Source organism: Uloborus diversus, chromosome 5, assembly GCF_026930045.1.
Source record: "Uloborus diversus isolate 005 chromosome 5, Udiv.v.3.1, whole genome shotgun sequence".
Taxonomy (NCBI): Eukaryota; Metazoa; Arthropoda; class Arachnida; order Araneae; family Uloboridae; genus Uloborus; species Uloborus diversus.
Genome location: NC_072735.1, coordinates 176,567,588 through 176,574,842, shown reverse-complemented (window position 1 = coordinate 176,574,842; position 7,255 = coordinate 176,567,588). Strand labels below are relative to the sequence as shown.

The window sequence follows — 7,255 nt, the reverse complement described above, 5'->3', positions numbered from 1 at the left end:
CCGAGCTTGAACCTGACCGCTTCAGCTTTCAAGATAACATATTTTTTTCCCCAGTGTTTCAAAGTGCTGTTTTTTTTTTTTTTTTTTTTTCACAGACTGTTTTGATTTTTTAAAAGCTTAAGAAGACACAGATCTAGATGAATGCTTTTTCTTTAAATTGAGTTCGTATAATTTGTTTTACGGAAACAGAATTCTCTTTCCTGTTTCTATACGTAGTACGTTTCAGGTTAAATGTTCCACTTTTTCTCTGTTATAAAAGTCCGCCGACAGTTAAAACTCTATCTTCATGTTTGTATAACATTTAGTTTCGTCATCAGATGAATTTGAAAAGCAGGTATCTTCCCAGTAGGCTTTTTTTCTGAGGAACTGACTTTTAGACTAGGAACTAGCAAATTTTGGTACTGCAAAAGATTTTGATAGTTGTATGGCCAAAAATTTACTTGCAGCATTGGAAGCGAAAGAGTTTTTAGCTAGTTCCAAAATCTAAAAGTAAAAAGTTAATAAGTTTCCTTGGAAAGCATTCAAATGTCTATGGAAGTCATTCCAGATCCCTCATGATCAGACTCGAGATACTGAAGAAGTTCCTAATTCAAAAAACTTGGATACTGGTTTTGGCCAAGGATGAGTTGCAGCAGTAATTACATGTGAATCGGAGCTTGAACTTGAATCCCAAGAATTCGTAGATAATTCAGTTTTTCAACAGCATTTTTCACTATTGATTCTTTTTCACCAGCTATGGTTTTCATCATGCATTGTCAGAAAATAGATAGATGGTTTTGTTATCTTTGAGAGTTGTTGCTATTTCTTTTTAAGACTAGGAACCAGCAAATTTAGATGCTGCAAAAGATTTTGATATTTTGGCCAAAAGTTTACTTGCAGCAGTGAAAACGAAAGAGGTAATCTGGTTCCAAATTCTAGAAAGAAAAAAAAGGATTGTTAGCTAAACATGTAAGTTGATGCACACTATTATTTGATTACACTGACAGAATCAAGGGTACAGAATAATTATTTAAAAAAAAAAAAAAAACTTACACAAATTGTAGAATAAAAGAACACAAAGAAAAAAAAATTCTTTATACAAATTCTGTTACAAACAAACTTTTGCACCCAGAAGGAAAACGAAGTATCGACTTGAATTATAACACGTATGCGGTCTATAGCAATTTGTTACGTATTCAGAACAAAAGATATAACACCGCAAATTTTAAAAAATGGTAAGTATTAGACCCTTCTATGCTATCTACAAGCCAAAACAAGTCGTGAGAGGGAGTGTAGGTCACCTATGACCTCTCCAGAGAATCAAGTCACAATCTATACAGATGGACAGCCGTTTAATCAGTGTTCTGGCATAACAGCAGTTACCTTTCCAGCATGTCCCACGTGTGCTCTTATTGCGAGAGCTCTGGTGATCTATAAGGGAATACTTTATTTCATAAAAGATATTATTAGCATATCTACGCGATATGTGGACCACAGCTCCCCTGCTGATAAACGACAGCATTGAAAAATCGTTCAAGTAACTCTGAACTTTCATAGTTCGACTACAGATCATCTAGACTAGGACAACTAGAGATCTTCGTTCGACGCAACAAATCGTTCCTCAATCTATCACAGCTTTTAGAATCAATATCTACCTCTCGATACCAAATACCGAATCGGACCACTGGCCTGGCCGCCTCCACACGCGCGTGAGTAGAACTTAAGCAATCAAACAGAGTTGGTGTTCATCGTCGAAGAACACACTCCTCGAGTGAGTTATAATCTAGCTTTCCTAGGGAAGCGAAAATTCCGTCGACGCTACCTATAATGTGGGTTTAGTAAGAGATACAACAATGTTTGTGTGTGATAAATCTTCAACAAAACCGTTCTACTACCCTATTGTCGCTCTGACCGAGGGGGTGGCCGATACAAATCTAACAACCGATTGTACATCTACCTCTCAAAGGTCGTCCTCATTAAAGGGAGATCAAATGGGGGGAGTAAAGACTTTCATTCGTGAAACCAAGACTCCAAGACACGTGATAGATTTTGAACCAAATCATTTCAAGAAATCGGGATTCTTTCGCTTGCTTTACGCAAAACGTCTCAACCCTTCGACGCTCTTGAGTCACGTGACGGGATCTATGAGACAGCTTTTGCCAAGCCAATGACTGGACTTGCTCCCTTCCTTTTAATTTTTGCTCTAAGGTCGTCCTAGTCACAACAGGGTCCATGCAGGTCGATGGATTCGTTTCAGTACCCCAATAGCACGAGAAATCAGTCTTTCATTATTACGCAGCTGTGCATCTCTTATGCCCCATACCTTGAGACACTGGTGACGAAATTTAAATCCTTCGCATATCCATAACCAGACTACATTCCTGTCCAGTTTCTTGTTTGGAGCTCAATTTCTTCTTGGTGCACAAATTTTTTTTGTAACAGAGTGTATACATATTTCACATCAATGACTTTTTACCTTAAAACATATTTTATACTTCTGATTATATCACCACTTTTTTTTTAAAGAAAGGTTTTTCATTTTGTGTATGGGCAAATTGAGGACTTTTTAAAGCTACAATATAAAAATTTCCTCAGGGCATTAGTTTGATAACAGTAATTGATGTAACGAATAGTGATTTAACCTCATACCGAATATTCGATGGTTAAAGATGATTTTAAAAAGTTAGTGTTTACCCTACACTACTTCCTTTAAATCTGCTAAATAATCGATGTTTATCTAGAATTTAAAATGTAGGGTGCGTGTACTGTAGGGTGGTTCGAAAATACATGTAAAAAATAAATTCTCCTAGATAACAGGACACCCCTCAATATTTTTAGGCTTGTGGATAGTAACATACTGGCAGAATTTTAGTTTCTTATTTCAACTGAAAGAGGGTGCTCAACCCCCACCCCTAAACTTCAATGGTATGGAGAGGGGGGTTAAAAAATGCTTTGAACTGTAAAAGCAATGCTACATATTATAATATACACTAGAAATATGCATATACATTACAATAAAACAATTATTCACAAAAAAAAAAAAAACAGCTGGAAAAATTAAATATTTCTCAATTTGTAGGATTTTTTATGATGCGGCTAATATTAAATAAAGGGTGAGCATCGTCTTAAAATTGGAGTAAGAAGCTAAAACTTTACAGCGTAATAATATTAGTAAATGTAAAAAATAGGGGTGTCCTGGACTCCCCTGGAGTTGAAAAAAAATTTTTTAACACGCCTCGTGTACTCTTGTACGATCGTTAGAAGCAATATTTCTCAAATGAATAGTTTCTTAGATATTTTCCTACGCGTAGAAAAACTAACTCAAGACTTCAAGCAAAGAAATGCCTGTATTAGTTTCTGGGATTAGAAATTTCATCAAAACCTTTGAACGCGTAAAATTGGGGTTCGTAATAAAGGACAAATATATAATATTGTAGTGCTGATATGAATCCCCATTACTTAAAACAGAATAACTGTTTTACAGAGATTTATTCTCCAAATATATCGACAGTTTCCGTACACTTGAGTGAATACCTAGCTAAATATCGCCAATAGCCCCCAAATATAATAACTTTAAACTCGAAAAATCATTTTTTCGTGCCTTGGTTGGCGTTTCGAGTTCGCCAAACACCAACTTGGTGATATTTCATCAAGTTGGCTCGAAACTTCTTCCAGAAAAATCTTGGCACTATATCACCAAGTGGTCGCCAAGTTGTGCTATCACTTGAGTCCGCATTGAAATGAACAGCGCTTAGCCCCAGAAAGGCGAAAAATACGCTTTTTGCAACATCCGATTACTACCAAACAGGAAGGTGCACAGCTGGACCTCACTTAGTGTCTGCATACAAAGTTAACCTTCCATGGATTACCGTTTTTGAGCTATGTGAAATACATGTATGTACATTAGGATGGGCTGAAAAAATCGTATTTTTTCAGAGTACTTAGTCTTATTGCGGAAAATTTGTAACTCCTTAACATAATTACTGTGCAAAATTCCATGACTGCTCTTGCAAGAGACTTGAATTTTCAAGAATTTTAGAAAAAAATCAAATAAAGAGAAGTTGTACAAAATATGTTAAATTCCGCTGATCTTTCAGTCTTAGTGTGGTATTTTTTAAACCTTCTAATACAAACTACTGCGTAAAATTTCAAGCCTGTGAGTTAATTTTTTCTGCTCGGGCAAGAGGCCTGAATTTTGAGAATTTTACATAAAATTCCTTAAATACGGTTGACATATTACATTTAGACGTCCCAAAAAATATTTGAAGATTAACTGAGGAATCGTCTAAGTGAATACTTAGGCTGCCCGTGCATTCATAGGTACAGATACACGCGGGCAGAGGTGCCATAAAAACTACTCAACACTCATTCAGAGGTGAGGAAAATGAAAATTTAAGTCGAAGTTTGAGCAAAAAATTGGTTGCAAAGTACATAATTTGTTTACTATGTAAAACGTAGTGATTTTTTTTTAAATTTGCAGTCGACACATTATTTAAAATTGATTATTACTAAAGACTCAGATTAATTATTACTAAAGGCTCTTAATTCATTAAGATTAGCAAAAATGCATTAACATTTTTTTTTTCAATGTGTTTTTTACATCCTCTTACAAAAAAAGAAATATTGTATTCGTGAAAACATTTTTATTTAAAAATCGACCTTAATTCAAATTTTGCTCACCCCCGAATGAATGTCGAGTTTTCTTTTCGACCCGACCACACGTGCATATATACCTAAGAACGTATAGACGCCCGAAGCATCTATTTTAATGATTTCCCAATTATTTACAACGAGTTTTTTCGTGACGTCTGTACGTATGTATGTACGTATGTGCGTATGTATGTCGCATAGCTCAAGAACGATTTGTCCTAGAAAGTTGCAACTTGGTGCATAGACTCCTAGTGGGATTTAGTTGTGCACCTCCTATTTTGGTTGCATTCGAGTGTTTCTAAAGGGATGTTTTGCATCTTTATCGGGGGAAATCATTGGTAATTTCGATGCAAACTCAAGTAGTGTTATAACTTGGAATACACTTGGCTTGGCGACGTATCGCCATTCTTTTGGTCGCCAAGTTTTGTTGCCAACTTGGCGACAAATTTGCCAGTTTTTCATTTTCTTTTTTTTTAAAAATCTGGTTACAAGTTGGCCTCTATTGGTGAAATTTAGAGAGTTAACTATTGAATCACATTAAAATTGCCAATAATGGGGAAAAACATTGGTGTAAAAGGAAGCTATGTCATGCATACATTAGCTCGGTTTTTTTTTTTTTTTTTTTTCAAACACATGTCAATAGAAAGACCTCATATGACTTTTACTGATCACTTAAATGTGAAATCGTGGCATGTGGAACCCTTAAGCTGTGGCGTTTGTATGTTAATGTTTTGACATTTGCTTTGTGTGATTTATTTTAAAAGCAATGGCCCCTGCATTGGTCACTGCGTTGCTGTTTCAATTTTGCGTTTAGGACTACGATGGTGCTTATAAACAATACTTTCAGTATAAATAAAATGCTCACCTTAAGTCAATAAAGATTCGCACGCTTTTTAAAGTGGGTCGCATCCACTAGTGACATCCAGATAGGTCACTTAAGGAATCCGAAGATCTTTTTTAGGATCCCCTTTTTGTGTTTAGGAGCTGGAAGTTCCCACACTCCGTTTTGATCCACCCAGGGCTGGAGGGGGAAGCGTTTGGAAACGCTTTTAGCTTTTTTTGGCCATTTGGTCTTTTTGACAGGTTTCTTGCGCCTGTTTGCGGCAAAAATGTCAAATTCTAATTCAATTTCTTCGTCCGAAAACCCGTTGTAGTAGCGGAAAATATATTCAGTAATTTCCGAGATGTCCATGATTGCTGAAAAGAAAATGCGTGTTACTGAGCATGTATAACAGTGCGGGGAACACCGAGTTTAGAACCACAGAATAGTTTTGATTTTTGTATATTATAAAAATTATGTAGCTATTTTCACTTCCTCTTCGTTTATCGCTGACTCAAGGGGGCCAAATAAGGTCAACCTAACTCCTTAAAACTCTCAAATAAATAAAACTCGAGTGTCGATGGAAAACTGCACACGTATCCGCCGTGTTACCGGAGAGGCCAACATACGCCATAGCTTCACGGTGAACTTGATTTGTTAAAACTAAGGTCGGTCCGTTGGAAGTGAAAGAAAAACATAATTTTAATAGTTTGAATTCAGATTTTTCCATTTTCTCTAGGTGAATTGAGATAATTTTGGAAATGGCATCCAGGACTTCATTTTCGGAGAGTAACTGGAAATGATAAATTTTGTATGTTGACCCTTTTTGTTAAGATTGAAAGCATGTTTCCTTTTATCTCAGAGAGACTAGGGCGCGCATGGACACAATGACATTTGTTTTTCCATTAGTTGGGAGCAACAGCAAAGAAAAAAATATGAAATTCTTTGTCGCCAATCTAAAAGATATAAAACTACCATAAATGACCTTAGTGCGGAGAAGTAAATGGCAATCAAAAACGTTTTGACGCTCAAAATTAGCAGGTTACTGCAGACACGTGTTTCGGGGTTATAGGAAAACCCCCTTTTCGTAATGCAAAAAATAATGATCATTTGGATGTAAAGACACCCATTAAAAGACACGAGGATAAACAACATGCAGTTTAAATAGCAAAAATGGCAAACAAACATCACAAAATTCAACTCAGAGCCGAAATATATTACACGATTCATTTCGAAAAAAAAGCCATTACGCAATATTTTTTAAAAAATCCCATGAAATAAGTTTTGTTAACGAGATAAAGCAGGTAGTTGTGGGATTTTTTTCAGAAATTTAAAGCTTAACGGCTTTTTCTCGAAACGAATGGTGCAACATTAGACAGGCAGTTGTTCATTCTCGTTGCTTTTGCCGGATGTCTTTACATCCGAAAGCAGACTATTTCGTATTGAAAAAGGAGTTCTCTGTATCCCCGAAACAAGTGTCTGCAGTAACCTGCTAATGATGCTCGTCAAAACGTTGTTGATTGCCATATTAAATTCCATTTGATAAACTCAAAAGCATCATTGGAACTCCGTGTTTAGAAATGAGAACGATCAGTCGTCCCACCCGGGGTAAGTTCTGCTAAGTTCTAATTTTTTGTTTTTTGCTCATCCCTAGGAAGTGATTGCCTAGGGGTACTTATATTAGTTAGTTAATAGTAATTCTTTTGTCAACAATTTAGTTGTAAGTGTTTCATAGTAATGAACTAAGATCTTTTAAGCATTTGCTATTGATTATGATCAGAAAGTTACAGTGGGATTCACAATCCT

General features: G+C 35.9%; 1 long non-coding RNA gene across 1 annotated transcript; it reads right to left on the bottom strand.

Moving 5' to 3' along the window:
* Window positions 1-774: 774 nt before the first annotated feature.
* On the bottom strand, window positions 775-5,627 carry LOC129222297 (uncharacterized). The gene is made up of 2 exons (XR_008580579.1): window positions 5,495-5,627; window positions 775-914 (listed from the first exon to the last, which is right to left on the bottom strand). It is a non-coding gene; the product is annotated as an uncharacterized LOC129222297 (long non-coding RNA).
* Window positions 5,628-7,255: the final 1,628 nt, after the last annotated feature.